At 40.7% G+C, this 16,979-nt stretch overlaps 1 long non-coding RNA gene and 1 pseudogene across 1 annotated transcript; one reads left to right on the top strand and one right to left on the bottom strand.

Moving 5' to 3' along the window:
* Positions 1-699: 699 nt before the first annotated feature.
* On the bottom strand, positions 700-2,802 carry LOC139103367 (uncharacterized). Its single transcript, XR_011545873.1, has 6 exons — positions 2,525-2,802; positions 1,410-1,732; positions 1,198-1,268; positions 1,064-1,130; positions 918-988; positions 700-847 (listed from the first exon to the last, which is right to left on the bottom strand). It is a non-coding gene; the product is annotated as an uncharacterized lncRNA (long non-coding RNA).
* A 787-nt stretch (positions 2,803-3,589) lies between these two features.
* Positions 3,590-16,979, top strand: part of LOC139109297 (uncharacterized) — a 44,367-nt pseudogene continuing 30,977 nt past the window's right edge.

The raw sequence follows: 16,979 nt of genomic DNA, 5'->3' as shown, positions 1-16,979 counted from the left end.
ATACCTAAAAAAAAAAAATTATTTATAAAAAAGAAATATTATACTTTCTAATCTTGAGTTAAATAAAACTCACCAATTATTAAAATAATTTAAATCTCTTTGATCTGCTCAATCATGATAAGTTCCATTTTGATAAGTTTACACCTAAAAAAAGGAAAATTATTTATAAAAAAGAAATATTATATTTTCTAATCTGGAGTTGATAAAAAACTCACCAACTATTAAAATAATTTAAAGTTTTCTGATCTGCTCATTCGTGATAAGTTCCATTTTGATAAGTTTATACCTAAAAAAAGAAAAATTATTTATAAAAAAAATATTATACTTTCTAATCTTGAGTTAAATAAAACTCACCAACTATTAAAATAATTTAAATCTCTTTGATCTGCTCAATCATGATAAGTTCCATTTTGATAAGTTTATACCTAAAAAAAAAAAATTATTTATAAAAAAGAAATATTATACTTTCTAATCTTGAGTTAAATAAAACTCACCAATTATTAAAATAATTTAAATCTCTTTGATCTGCTCAATCATGATAAGTTCCATTTTGATAAGTTTATACCTAAAAAAAGAAAAATTATTTATAAAAAAGAAATATTATACTTTCTAATCTTGAGTTAAATAAAACTCACCAATTATTAAAATAATTTAAATCTCTTTGATCTGCTCAATCGTGATAAGTTCCATTTTGATAAGTTTACACCTAAAAAAAGAAAAATTATTTATAAAAAAGAAATATCATACTTTCTAATCTTGAGTTAAATAAAACTCACCAATTATTAAAATAATTTAAATCTCTTTGATCTGCTCAATCGTGATAAGTTCCATTTTGATAAGTTTACACCTAAAAAAAGAAAAATTATTTATAAAAAAGAAATATTATACTTTCTAATCTTGAGTTAAATAAAACTCACCAATTATTAAAATAATTTAAATCTCTTTGATCTGCTCAATCGTGATAAGTTCCATTTTGATAAGTTTACACCTAAAAAAAGAAAAATTATTTATAAAAAAGAAATATTATATTTTCTAATCTTGAGTTGATAAAAAATTCACCAACTATTAAAATAATTTAAATCTTTCTGATCTGCTCATTCGTGATAAGTTCCATTTTGATAAGTTTACACCTAAAAAAAAAATTATTTATTAAAAAATATATTATACTTTCTAATCTTGAATTGATAAAAAACTCACCAACAATTAAAATTATTTAAACTTCTCTGATCTCCTCAATCTTGATAAGTTACATCTTGATAAGTTAACACCTAGATAAAGAAAAATCATTAATAATCACTAATAAACAAATATACTTTCTAATAAATAAATATCTCATTACATTAAAATAGATATTTAATATTTTTTCTTGTTTCTTTTCTTTAATTAAATCAAATTACTTAAAAAATTACCTGTACAGTTCGTACAATTTGGTTGTCAGCAAGCATCGTTCAAGTCGGCGTTAGACGATGTTGCAAAATAAAATATGTGAGCGATCTTTAATGCGCATCGTGAAAAGTTGCAACAGCCGGGACTCGTTCGAAACCAGTAATACTGGCGAAGAAGTTTCCAGGAGAGCACACGCGGCACTTTCCCACCGCTGACCAGCGGTCAAGCAACATCAGAGAACCTTAAACTGGCACGTAGCACGGACAGTGAGGGAACGGGGAGAAATAGTTGCCGGAGGTATCGAGCTTTGCGAAAGCGATCCGGATTGTATCCAAGATAGCCAAGGCTGCAACGGGATAAAATGAGTATTATAACCGGTTCATGAAGCGATATATCGCGCGCAATACTTTTTTTCTTTCACGATTATCATCAGCAAATGTCATTGCAACTGACGAATTTAATATAACATTATACAGTACGCACTTCGCGCTTCACCCTCGTTTTTTCCATATTGAAGAAAATTGTTTCACATTTAATAAATATTAACAATCAATTACGTGCATGTCTCGTATGGTATTATAAACGCTTCTTGTTCGTTTAAATGACATTAATATATATATATATATATATATATATATATATATATATATTCAGACATTAATTATATTCGTTTGTAGGCTAGTTAAGTAAACTCCATATCATTGATCTAATATCTAATCGATCGAATACTGCGATGCATTTATTAGTTACAGACTCGCTATACTTTCAACTTACCATCTAATTAATACTTGACACGATATTCGGCGTACGATTTCTTTTACAACAAAATGACGTGAGCCACGAAACGCAGCTTCTTACGTACGGATTCAGGCTAACCTTAAAAAACAAATCTCGCAGCGAGATGTCAACTACATTCAGGCTGACATTGAAATGACGCGAGTCGCGAAAAGCGCCTCCTTAGGCATTAGCTTTGTTAACGTAAAAATAAACCGGAGCCGGTTCGTCGATTGTATGCTTCATGAATGTCATTGAAAAAATTAGGCAAAGCCTTCGTTACACAAGTTTTATAAACGTGAGTTCCGTCTAAGATTGCGCAGTAGATTTTAATTAATAATTATTTCTCATTATTTTCATTTACTTGAACGAAGTTTTCACGAAGTTCTCATGCCAAACGGGAACAGGGCCTGGCATTTTAGACATCCTAAGAGGAGGGAGAAGCCCGAGAGAAACATCAAACATCAGCGGAGCATCAGCGGAGCATCAGTGGAGCATCAAACATCGGCGAAGCATCTCAGGACGAGCAGCATTTTTTTCTGTATCCGCACTGATTTCGGAATGACGCAAGCCGCGAAATATGCCTTCTTATGTACTAATCTGCCTGTAGCAATCCGCGGACCAACTGATCGAGCTCGATAATGGTAGAACACTAGCTGAGTCTGTTCTCGCAGTATGAAATGCAAATGATCAATTTAATCGATTAAATCCGCTACGTATGCATTAGTTACAGACTCACAAATATATTAAATTATTATTTTATTAATATTTTGTGTGATTTTCAGTATATAATTTCTTTTTAAACGTATTAAATTTCGTAGCGGTTAAAATGAACTGACTTGCAACGTCGAAATACTTGCGAGCGCAAGCGATGCATGCGCGGCAGCGCGCCGTGCTCACTGCGCATCGGACGACCGTTCTATTCGTTGCCGGCCGCCTGAGGTGCAACATCTTTTCTAATCCACGATTCTTTTTCACCGTAAATTCTCCGGATATTCAACAAGCAACGATGCTATTCCGTCACAATAACCTTTCTTATCCATCCTGTGAATACGAAAAACGATATAGGTACTTTTTTTTCCTTCAAAGTTTTATTCCCATTTATACATAAATTATATGTGCTTTTCCGAGTCGATCATATAATTAGTAAGTAATTAACTTGCAGACTTTTGCGACACGACCGACAGAGATATCGTCGATCGGAGGTTTCAGTAGGAACTTGCTCGGAGTGGGACTTCATGACCGAAAACCACGACGTGTTCGTAGGCAGAAATTCGTCTCACATTGAATGTGAGCGTAAGAACAATATTTTTGTGTAACGCATTACCACTGCGTAGCGGGCAAGTAAAGGCGAGGAGCGCGGACGGCATACGTGTTTCGACCTCGCGGCGCTCATGTCGTAATTGCGTGCATGCGTCCGACTACGCAGATGTATGTATGTGGCCGACTACACAGTTGTGTTGTACGGGTGACCTACGACAATCTTCCAACCTACACAATCTCAGTGGCATACAAGCTCTCGCACGGTGTTCACATCATCGTGTCGCGCACGAAGTCCGACTACGCATCATTGCGAGTAAGTCTTTACACGCGCAATAAAATAATTAAATTTGTACAGCGTATTTATACTTGTTATTAACACATTAAATTATTGTTCTGTTTTAGATCCAGAAAAAAAGCTAAAATGTTCTCGTTGCCGCTATTTAGTGAGCTCACTGCGGTCGATTCGTCGGGTTTTTTCAAGAATGCTATTGAATAGTATTGCGCGATATTTGTCCGGGTTTGTTGCGAAAGTTCTCTACACCGACCGGCCAGATATGTGATCCTGACATGACATTCTGAGAGAAGGAGAATGCTTCGAAAAGGCATCTTGCATCAGTAAAGACAATCAAGGGTGAGTATCGTTTTTTATTACACAGAATTACTAGTTTTATCATTTTATTAATACATTTATTTTTATTTATTTAATTGCAAATATAATTAGAAGCGAGTTAAATTTTTTTTTAAAGGTGTAAATTCTTATCAGCATCTCTACAATAAAAATATTTATTTGTATGTTACAGATTCGTTATCGCCGTCACTAATAATTAATCAAGCCGCAGCCGGTTCGTCGGGCGTTTCGAGATCTCGAGTTTCGCATAGTATTGGGCGAAGCAATTTTGTTATTCGATATTTGTTACCGCGAATGTCGTACACAAACGCGCGAAAGTGTATTCCAATGATTGATTCTCGCGATTATAAATTCTCATGCGCGGAAGGAGGACTCGACACGTCTTATCTGAAAGGAGGAGGAGGCCCAGGAAGGGCACATGCATCGACGGAGCAACTCTTAAGTAAGAATTAATTTTTCTTTATCGCTAGCTTTGCTGTTTATTAACAGACAACTTTGTTGTTATTTATTTCAACATTTCTATATTAATATTTTTTTATTTTCTGTTACAGCCACCGGCAGTATCGTCAACTCCGTCGATGCTCATGCAGTCCGGTAAGTCGCACGGTTTTTTTTTGTTATATTAAAGAAGAGCAGTAATTAAATCTGTTTTTTTTAATAAGGGTGGGTGTACATATGCAAACATAAACATGACTATAAAACATTTTTTATAAAAATTTAAATAATCCTTTTTAATAGTTAAAATTCGTGCAGTTAAAATATAATTATTTTCAACGGAAAACGTAAAAACTCGCGGATTAGCATTTCCTCAATTTAATCTTATTCGAAGTAGATAAATTTAATCTTTCTCTAATTAATTCGTAATCTGTTGTAATTTCCACGGAAGACTTCATCTTGCGACAACACAGTGCAATTTTTACTCTAACCGTTCGACGTTTATCTTTCGTAAATCTTCCTAGTAGCAAACGCATTTGCAGAATACGGACGGATTGTCACAGTCGTGTTACAGCCCGAAAATCCCATTCGGACATTACGGAAGTTCGAGATGCCCGTGCGCTGTAGAACAACAAACTCTAATTACCGTAATTAATCCCGTTTAACTCGGTAAATCGGATTTTTCAGTTAGTACTGCAACTACACTGTGAAGGCGGCAAATCCCGGAGTCCCTTCGTGTCGGTCGTACCGAAATACCAAGAGGCAATTAGCCTGGTCCATAGGACAAACGGAAGTTTGCATATAAGAACACGAAAATCGCAAAAAAATTATCACTCGCCCGTAATTCCTTATTCTTCTTCGAAATTCTTTTTAAAATATTTAAAATATTATTTTTCTTTGCAAAGTTACATTTCTATTCAGAGGAAAATCTTTTATCACGGTGAAAAATCGATTTATTCGTTTTTGTCTCTCATTCGCTTTGTATCAGGCACTTGTGGAAGATTTTAATTGAGGTCGTTGAGATCTAGGGAAGATAATCTCAATCACGAGCAGGAGGGATAAAATAGGAAAATAATTTGTTTTGTGAGATTAACATCTCGAGATGAAAGATGTGAGTGCGCCGGGTAGCTCGCCATTTCATCTTATATATATTTATTATCTATAATTAATCTGGGTGGGCTGATATTAAGCCTCCGCCGATGTTCGTCCGCGAACGGCCGCGAATCCATTAACGTGCGGCAATGTCAGTCAGCGATCGTGGATTCTTCCCACGTTACCATCATAATCCATCTCGGCAACTACTTCGCTAACTACCTCGACTTGCCCGGGGTGGTGGGTTCTTTCAGGCAGCAGCGACGATCATCCGTGTGATGCTTCGTCGTGGAGAAAGGGGCGGGAGGGGCGCGCAGAGGGGGACGGGTGGCGGCTGCTTTCGGGGCACATTAACGTCAATTTCCATCCGGGCTCTCCGAGAACTTACTTGCAGTCCAAGTTCCTCGCAACTAAGACTGCCGCCTCCCGCGTAATCGCAGAGGGGGCGAAAGAGGAGAACGACAGGGGCGAAGGGGGCGAGAAGATGCTGCAGTATGCTCTTCTCCGGTATTATTAATGTTACGAGACACGTGAACGCGCGATAGAGGAACAGAGGAACGTTGGTGGAGAGTTCGGGGGCGATGGCGGCGGCGGCGGATAAGGCGGATTTGGGAAGAGAGGTAAGGTGAGATATACACGGGGGCGGCGTGAGAGACGAGCGTACGCGGAGGAATGAGAGGAAGATGCGCGCATAGGGTACTCCCGCGCGCTACCCCCTTTCCGCTTTAGCTGGTCCTTTAGTCTTCGCTAATTATCTCGTAGACGACTGCCGGCATTACCCCTCCTTCCCCCGCGGTTGACAGCGTCACGGGGGTGAGATGATCCTACCAGCAATCGCGATGCAAAAATACGTAGACACCGCGGTTGGATATGACTGAAAATATGCGCTTTAATTAAACGCGGAGCTTTCGCGGCGGTTGCTACACGGTGCTTCGCTTCGAAATTGAACTTGGTTCTAGGAAATGACAACGCTGCTCTGAAAATTCGAAAAGTAAATCGCGGTTAGATTTTACGGTCGCGACGAATAATGAAAGAGCCTAGATAAAAACTTATTATTTTGAGAAAAATTAATATTAATTACATATTATTTTTGGGGTATAAGAGGGAATGTTATATTTAAGGAAAATCTTTTAGAAAATTATATTTAGAATTTTAATAAAGACACGTGTCTCTGGCTTGTAATAATTTAACGAGTTAAATGCTGTGACAAAATTCTTAAACAAAAAAAAAATCGATTAAAGTTGATAAGGGTGAAAGAATGAACCGCGTGCACAAGAGGCGACTAACTTATCGATTACTCGGGGTCGCCTTTCGCGACGGGAACGGCGTACCATTGGCCCCTTAAAGGTTCCTGAAAAGCGAAGAAAAGCACCCGGGCCGGGCCAATGGCCGTGGCGCGCGCATACCACCCTCGCCCTCGTCGCCTTTTTCCCGAGGATTTTTCCGCGCTGTCGCACCTCTAAGAAAGCCACCGGCAGCGAATCGTGGCCGCGCAAAATCCAGCGAAACCACCGTCATTGGCGGAGCCACAGCGTCTTGACGCCGCCCATCGAGAAACCTGGCACCCGGGAAAACAGCTCGCGTTCGTTCCCTCTCTCTTCCTGGATTTTCCCGCCTCTCTCAAGCTCACCTCTCGTTCCCGTTTTCTCTCTCTACGCTGCCGCATCCACCATCTCGTCTTCTTCTCCTTCTTCGTCTTTCGCATGTTCTCGCCTGACTCCACCTAGAACCGTTCTCTTCTTATCTCGCTTCTACCTCCGCTTCCCTTCTCCGGCGAGACGACGACGTCGCCGTCGCCGCCACCGTGGTGCGCGCTCCTCGCTCTCTTTCTCTACTTTCATCCTGCCCTCCCTGCTCTTTTGTTCTACCCCGGCCGCCTTCCTTCCTCTTCTTCGACGTTGGTTTCACCGGAGCCCCCGGCGCGCCCCGATCATCCCTGTGTGCATATCATCCGAGACGGTCTTCTCTTTGCCTCTCCTTCATCCCGGGTGCCTCCGTCTTGCCACTTGTTATCCTGACTGCGTTACGAGGCGCGGCATACGGCGACCTGGAAGGAACCCCGCGCCCGGGGAAAGGCCGTGCAAAGCCCGAGGAAGAAGAGGAGTACGAGAGGGATGGTAGCCCCGTACTGCACGACGGTGTTTCCTCAGATATTAGATTTTACAAGGAGCGTGCTGGGATTTTAGAGGGGTCACGGGGAGGACAGACGGCGGTCGGGATGGAGGAAACCGGGGATCCGCGCTTCCCTACGTCGGGGGGTGGGATAAATATTAATTATGTTTCTAAGGGCCGCCCGTGGCTACGTGCGCTGGTTATACTTCCTCGTACTGTATCCTGGGTCTTACGTCTCCGGGAATTTGCGGGCGCATCTTCGTTGGACTAGCTTTCTTATTGATCGTCGGTACGGCTGGTCCTATCTGCTTGTTACTACTGGTCCCGCGGGATCGACTTCTCGGCGAATTTTCAGAAATCAGACCGGAAATTTTGCGACTTATTTGCTGCTTAAAAATCGCATTATTCCATTTTTTCTCCCGCCGTTTTGTAATGTTAAAGAAGATCGCGATCTTTTTATTACAAGTAACCATTTTTTTATAGATGTGCACAAAAGGCAGGTTGGATTAAACTCGGGCATCGTTTTATTAATGATGTTCTTTTTTACCTCCGTCCATTTAATAGACATGCTATTTGCTGGCCATTTGTGCGCTATTGAATCGCGCGCGGCAAAGTTTTATTAAATACCGTAGACGCGTGAAATGTCAGCGTGGAAAAAACACCTCGCCGGCTCGACATGCATTTGCGGCGCTGCTCTATCTCCCCGCGTTAAATTGATTCGCATTATTAAAAGCAACCGTGAATTGGCCGTGAAAGTTTTTCAATTTCCCTGGCACTGTCTCCGCCGGTAAATTGCACTGATAAATTGCACAATACGACGTGGTTCGGAGAAAATCGCATTCAAAACTACGCGCGTCCCTATGTCTAGACGAGGCTGTGCATCGTGGATTAGTTGTGTGCTTCATCCAGAAACGTTATAAGTGGTTTCTAGATGAGTGGTTAAAGCGCGATATAACAGCGTACTTTTATTTTCATTGCCTTTCCACGCTAGGACGCAACGTCGTAAATCAAAATTATGAAATAATTACTTTTGCATCTTGATTAATTTTTTTAAAATTATTGTAGATACGTACAAAAAGAATAATGTTTTTTTTTTTAACTATTTGCTTAATCGTAAATGTGCAATTTAAACTTTCAATGAGAAATTCTGAATTAATTCGCGACGCACTGTCCCATAATAAAAATGCAATATCGCAGTTTGTAAAAATATATTTTCTAAAAATTTCGGGAAAAATTATTGCTATCTCTACTTGAAGTTCGTGATTTACTCCGTTGCGTAAACTTCGAACCCTTGTCGCGGTATTTTTCGCGTCAGACAGCTGGTCGCCGGTTTAAGTTATTAAACTGACCACATCTCGCCGGCGGCATTCGAAGGGTCGATTTATCGAATTTGCGGGATAATTATGTGGGGGGTGTGCAAACTGCGTGACGTCGATCGCGTGATCTCGTGGGTATGTGTAACCGATGATCATGGTCGATTATCCTTGGAGTCGTTCGCCGCTCTTCGGGTAACGAAGAAACCAAATAACCCTGACTCGCTGGAAACAACCCTTCGGGGGACAAAGATCAGGGGTGGTTTGAAACCTGGCTGAAACAGGTGGTGCTGCCGCACGGTGGCGGTTCGGTAAACTGAACTTGTCTAGACACCCCCTTGCGATTTAATACCTTATTTAACCGAATCTTCCTTTTGCATTTTGCACGGCCTTCATGCAAACCTCTAGAAATATTTCACAGTCTTTTACAAATATTAGGATGTAGGAAAAAGTTGTCGTAAATTCAATCGGTTAATTATGCGAGCAAATTTTATATAAAACGTACAAATTTTAGAAAGTGTTCTAACTCATTATTTTTACTCTTTATTTAAATTTTGTTTCAATTTTATGATAGTCGTTAATACAGTTTCAGAATAAATTAATAATATACAATAAAAAGAAATTTTATTGCATAACAAATAACCAACAGTTAAATTTTATTGAAATGCACAAAGTTCTTTAAAATATTTTCACTAGTAAGATAAAGTAATGTGAAATATCTTATTAAAAAAAAAAAACAAAAAAAAATATTTTAAGCTAGAAAAAATTTTGTTTATATACCAAGATTATATCATGATTGTAATATGTGCTGCCATTTGCGGCAACGTTGATTCTGAAACTCTGTCACTTCGTGGAACACGATTGATCGACTTGTCGGTTGATCGCGACATCCATGCATTCCGTGATAGGGCATTAGATCGCCTGGCTGAGGTCGGCTATTAGCCGCAAATGACGTACTTAGGTGGCCGCCGGTTCCTCCCAGTGATTTGATCGGATGCGGGATTCCTTAAACAATGATTCGGACAATGATTTCGACTTGAGACCCGCAAGACCGCGCGCGAGTGAGAGGCGAGGGGATTTACACCCCCTTCTTCGTTCACCCTATTGATTTTCCATTCGGAAGCTTCGGCACTCTCGAGGCGCCAAACGTCGGCGCGAAATGCCCGACCGATTGACCGACATTCGATTGCCAATCGACACGCACCGATCGATCCACGGATGACAATAATTGAGACACCTGTGACTCGTTCGCGAGCGAACGACCGGATCGCCGTAGGATTGCCGTTAGACGCAATTACGTGCACTTTCTATTTCAATTAACCCGTAACAAATTAACCCGTAAAATAATAAAACGTGGTATAGGAAATAATAAGTAAAAATAAATAAAAAATAAAAAGAACACGGTTCTCTCCGAACTGCGGCGGTTAATAAAGTTATAGAATTTTGTATATAAAAACTATGTCTAGCAAAATTGCAACTGCAAATTAACAAACTGTAGGGCTTCTATTTTTCGTGCACGTCGAAACTTTTGTTGAACGGTAAAGATTCCGTGCTCTACGCTTCCTTCGGAGGAACGCATGCTAAAATGAGTGTCGATGTTATAATTAACGGGGTAATCTACGATCAAGATAGTTCGCGGTATATTCTGGTGGTAATTAGTCGTACTGTTTGATTTGGACGACGGTGGAAGAGGCTCGCGCGGCTCTGATTGGATGAAACCGGCGTAGGTTCGTCTTCACTTTCTGAAAGGAAAGAACAGCCCGGGGCCTCTGGCTCCGGGAAATGACGAGAAGACGAGATGAGACAAGACGGGACCCGCGAGTTAGGAAACGACGAAGTCGTTGAGTTCGGATAAGGTGGGACGGAATGAGGGAGAAGAGACGACGAGATGAGATGAGAAACAGCAATGTCGCAATGAGATATTGCTAGTATGCGAAGGTGCACAAAGCTACCCTAGGATCTGTCTCGACGCCTTGTAATAACACTGCGCGTTAAACTACTAGAGGACTTGCAGCGTGATGATTAGCTTTAAAAAAACTATTTTCGTTGTTATATAATGTTCACATTCTGTGAGCGTCAAACATATACATAGGAGGCAGGTATCTACGTTTGCTACACTTTTGCAAAAAAAAAAAAATTAAAATAAAATAAAACGTCTTTCAAAAAAATATATTTTAAATTTTAATAATCATCAAAATACGACAAAGTTAGAAATATATTAGTAAAGTGAGTAAAAAGAGAAAAGTTGCGCCGTGTTCTGACTGACTGTATAAAGATATGAATAATTCATTGCACCTTTGAAACTGGGAAGCATCTTGAAACACATGCTGAATTCATTATAAATTACGTTAACGAAATAGCGATTAAAATAAATTTGTTATTGTAAAAAGTCTGGGATTTTTAGGAATACTTATCAATATAATAATTAAAAAAAAAAAAAAACACGTGTATTGTATAATTTTTATTTATTGTTCGTAATATACATATCTGTACGTCCGGGGCGGATTTTCCGCGAGGTATGAAGATAGGGAAGAGGGTGGAAAAGCAAAAGGAAAGGAAGGTGCCCACGGTGTTTGGGGGGAGACACGGGGTGCAAGATGTAAGACGAAGGAGGCGTGGTCTCGGCATTGATCCAGAACCCCCACTCTCATGCTTAAAAGTACAACCCGGGCTGCTCCGCTCTGTGCTCACCCCCGTCGACCTGTAAGAAACCGGCAAGAAATGAATATTCATGAGCCATCAGTTCCGCCGCCTCTTCCTCCGCCGTCTGATTCGGTCACCGGTGAAAAAACACCTTATCTCTAATAACTTAAACGATACTAAATATTATAATTTCGTGTCGGGCCGCTCAGAAAACTTTATACCCTCAACTCATTTTATTACGCCAACTCTCAGTCTACACTGTAAAGAATTGCTTAAAATTCCGTTTATTCAATTTTATTGGGAAAAAAAAGATTAAAGATAAAATTAAAAAAAAATGTATTTGTATATTAAATATGAATCAAAAAGAAAGAGGTGGGAAAAAAATTTAGAAACGGAATATCTACCAAATATTTTAGACTAGATTAAAAAACGCAGATTATAATTGAAAGTTTCTTTTAATTTTTTTTTTAATTACAATGCTAATTAAGACGTTTATTTCAAATCGGTGACGTCAATGCTTCTATCCGGAATTGTCAAGCAGATTCTCTAAGCTCTGCTCTCAACGCGTTCTTGAATTAATTGTGATAATTCTATTTCTATTTACTCTTGGAGGATATTGCTTTATCCAATTGGTAGCGATACGTGAACGAGGGGAAAATGCCGATAGTCGCAACGTCAGATTAATCGCCAATCCCGATGATGGCAGGATATAATGCATAGAGAATACCGGAAAATAACACAAATTATTTTCAATATCAAAATTATTATTTTATCGGGCAGTCTGACTAACTGTGTTAGAAACATGTCCCTGCGCTGCAAATTATTTTCCACGAGCTCCCTTTTGTGCACTTAATCGAAAAACATGCAGGACACACTCGGGAATGGACAGATCTACCTCGCAGATATACGTTGTATCCTGCACGAGTTTCGCGTTGCATAAATCGCGCGGATACTTACGGAAAGAGACAATGGGACAGGATTCGTCACATGAATATTTCATTGCTAGTCGCTGACCAGATATAAATAACCCGAAAGTTTCGGAGCTCGATCTGAAATTTTCAACATCCTGCTTCCGTTCGAGTTGAGTTAAAAATTGGGGGAGGGGGAATAGAAGGGGGAGGAACCGACTGTTCACATACATCTCGCAAGCGAAAATCGCGTCCCGCGGCCTTCACCTGTGGATATCCACGTGCGTTTACATCCGTCGCGGACGATATCATTTTATCCAATTGCGCGACGTCCGAAAGGATGCGTCTGAGAGGTAAGGGGGGTAAGGGTGGCTTGGTCGCGACGTTGGTGGATTGGGTTGCCGGCTACGACGACGTTCCCAGAGAGTACGTTGTCGGGAGTTTGTTCTAACTTGCAGTCGGTGGCAGTTCTCCTCAAACAGGCTAGATTATGCTTCACATCTCCTCCGCTCTCGTTCTCCCGGACGGCTCGCGTGAATTCCGCGATTCGCGATGTGCGCGACTGCACCCGCGCACGCTTGTTTGATCTAACTTCGCCCGCAAGCTCTCAATCTCGCTGATTGTGAAAGAAGCACCGTCGGGGAGGATCTACCGGCGGGACGACGATCCCAGAATTTCTGGTCTTACTAGGGCGCGAGAAACAAGATCGGCTTCGTCAGCGGCGAAAGCTGCTTCGCTCTGAATACTCTAAACTCTCTAAAGTATTGACGATCGAAATCGATATGATTCGCGTCGTCGTGACTCTTAATAATGCATTTTACTTCTCGCACAATTAAATAGAATAATGTTGTAAAAATATATAAAAGTTTGATAACGAACGATAAAAAGTACTTAAAAAATATTTAGAATATTTTTTTATATATTGATTTTGAGTTTCATCGCCAAGACGTTAACGGCGGTAAAGCCTTCGTCTTAAATTGTCGGACGATACGCGCCACATTAAACCCGAAATGGTCCGGGCTCTGATTTACGGAGCTGTTAACGTATCCGATAAAATACAGCCTTCGGTTTTATTGCGCCCATTCAACGCCATTTTGGAGAACGTGGATTTCTCTCGTCGAAACATTTCTCCCCGTTACTCTTACTTACCTAGCCACTACGTCTTCCTAACTTTCTCAAGGTAGTAATTTCAATTGGCTAGCACGATTCATTTAAACTATTTTTTTTTTTTTTTTCTTTTGTATTACTAGTTTTACTCGTCACAACTGAATTTACTTTGTTCACACTTGCTTGGATTTCACAGATAAATAATGTAGCAGAATAACAATTAAAAAAAAAAATCTTTTTTGCCTGTTGCAAATAATGACGACGAGAAATTTTTTTAATAACAAGGCTTTCGTTAAATATGGCTACTCTTTGGAACGCCAATTTATTTGCACGTGATCGAAGAATTTCGCGAAAGATGAGACCATCCAAAGTCGCAGATCGCGATATTTTTGTCCTCTACGTCGCCAAGCCTTTTGAGTTTCGAACGTTCCTCCCCAAGGACGACAACTCATAGACCTGAGTGTCACGATCCTTTAAAATATTTAGAGGAGGTAGTCCGCACGCGGGGAAGGAGAAGCGGGTGGGTAGAGAGAGGCGGAGGAGAGACTCATCCAAGTTGGCAACTTTCGGTCGTATTAGCTTTTGTATATATATTACCTCATTTGCGAGAGGAAAGCTTATACTTCTACCCCCTGTAGACACTGTATAGATATACCATGCACTCATACCCCACCCTGCTTCCCTCTACAATATACTCGTACACGTGCTTCGGCTATATTCCGCCGTCAGTGTGACACTTCGCGCGACGAATCGTCTATCCAAAAAGTTTCCGCAACCTCGACGAGTTATGCGCCACCGTGACGCTCGGAAGATGTGAAGAAATGAAATGTCGTGATCGTTGCATGCGCCCGTTCGAATTGTTCTGAATTGAATACAGGTCGCTGCGAGGGATGAAAAAATATATAACTTTTTAAATTTCTTCAGATCAGAAATTCTGCGTGATACTATCAATATTGCTGTTTAATATACTGAAGCTAATTAATTAATTATTAACGTAAAATTTTGAACAAAATGTCCAAAACTCCGACAGTCCACTGTCGAATTTCAAGTTTTGTTAGAATAATCGTGTCGTTTTATTTAAATAAATTGGGGTAAGATTTTTGTTAATTATCAGTAAAAATGAAAATATCAAGGTACACGTGCCTTTGACTAATTCTTCTTTTTTCGCGTTAACTGATATTCTCAATTTAGAGATTCACCCGGGGGGTTGTAACGGCGCGGCGTGAAAGAACAGATTCATGAAAGAGCACGGTGCGAGGTGACGATGCAGGTACACCCTCGACGCGAGAAAACAGACATTTAACCTAAAATAACACACGGACAATGAATACAAAACATACGTCAACACGAGCAGTAACCTTCCTCACTTCCGTTGCGCCGCCGGTTGTATCATCCCGGTGCTGTTCCGATTTTAGCTCGCGTTCACGCCCGTGACGTCCGGATGAGCCCAGCGTAAAAATAGAGAATAGAAAGCTGAAAGCGCAATGGAAAGAGGACGAGCGAGAAAACGCGAAGGGGGGAGGAGGGAGACGTAGAAAAGCGACAAGGGTGCGAAAAGCATCGGCGGCGCATCGCCTTCGAGCAAGTATCGCCCGGCTGTCAAATGGTAGGTAGGGTTGGCGGAGAAGGAAGGTACCCTACGCGCGGAGGTTAGGTCGGAATATAGTTTAAGCTAGACGAATGGGCTGGTGGGTGGTTCTGGAGGCAGAAGAGTGAGCCGAGGCGGGTAGTTTTGCCTGGGTACCGCCACACCACCGTCACCCCTTCGCCCAACCGTCGGTCTCCCGCCGTGCCCCCGGCCCCCGTCAGCCCTCTGGAGGCACCCCCGGTTACTACTCTACCACCTTCTCCACCTCCTCGACGACGCCATACCCTCGTTCATAATATCCTGCACGTCAGACTTTGAAAACTCCAACAATTTCCTCCTGCCGCCTGGTTGGAGAGCGAAGAGGGGAAGGGAACGGGGAGAAAGGGGATGGCCGGGGCTCAGGGGGTTGGTTCTACCCGCCGCGTGGAGATGGTTCCAGGTTGCTGATGCTGGTGCCGCTCTCCTCGTGTGCCGTGTAGTAGCAGCAGTAGTATTAGTAATAGTAGTAGTAGTAACGGTGGTAGTGAAGGTGGCGGTGGTGGTGGCGAACCGACGGTGCGAGGGAGACGAGTTTCGAGTTTATATAAAGTTCGGGCCACATCAATAATTATAAGTAGAGAGCCGAGGCAAGATGGCGCACCCGACTGGCAAACCCCATCCTCTCGCATGCCAACCAAGTCATTATTCAAGGCATCCTTACTTCCACCCGCCTGCCCGTCCGATTGATCCTTGGTGTCGTCTTGGAGAACGATCGACGCTTCTTCGAAGAAAAGCGGAAGATCGCCTCTTTGATCCTTAATGCTCCTTGTCACAATCTGACTTCTATACTAATACTTTATGTAACATAACAATAGATCATTATTCTGAACGTTAATAGGTATATAGTTACATAAAAAATAAAAAAATTTTTATACAATTGTTACGTATTAAAAATTTTTTTACATAAAAATTCTAATTATTATTTTATTTTTTTAATAAATAAGTTAAAAATCCATTATTATAAAGTAATAAAATAATAAATCTCGAATTTACTTTGTACACGCAAAAATTAATCGTATTATCGCTAAAATATGATTTATAGAAAAAATATTATTGCGGCAAAAAGTCTGCTTCTTTCTTTAGAAACATAATGAAGAGTAGAATTATTAAGAGAAGGCCGTCGAAGAGGAAAAACACGAGGGGCCGAGGCGATAGCGAAGGGTTGGTTGGTTTCCAGCAAAGATGACGGTTGATTAATGTTGAGGGTAGTTTCTTACTCACACCTAGCCCACCGGGATAGTCGGTTACAATGGCGAGCGCCTTAGATAAAGCTGCGAAATAATATTGCACGCGATGCAAAATACCGAATCTATCTAAATCCGACGTTGATTTCATTCATTCACGTTCTACTTTTTGCGCATAATTAACTACGTACAAAATTTTACGTTTTAATAAAAAAAAACCCGTTTTTATTCAACAAAAATTGAATTAACTGAATATCCACATTCGTTTCCGTCTCGTTTCTAATTAGAGAAGATTTGACTGACGATGTAATGAAAAAACAAGCGCACGAAATGCACCAACATTTACACAGGAGTTAAACAGGGAATATCGGGATCATCCCGGTAAATATTTATCTTTCGCGAACTGAGACGGAGGATCGACCGGTAGTTTCGTTTGACTGCGTAAAGCAATATTTTTCAGCGGATCGGTCCTCCTCTTACGATTCACCCGGCTGCTCGGACCACACA

Source organism: Cardiocondyla obscurior, linkage group LG01 (assembly GCF_019399895.1).
Source record: "Cardiocondyla obscurior isolate alpha-2009 linkage group LG01, Cobs3.1, whole genome shotgun sequence".
In the NCBI taxonomy this organism is placed as follows: Eukaryota; Metazoa; Arthropoda; class Insecta; order Hymenoptera; family Formicidae; genus Cardiocondyla; species Cardiocondyla obscurior.
The sequence above is the reverse complement of the archived record's forward strand: the minus strand, read 5'-3'. Positions and strand labels throughout refer to the sequence as shown.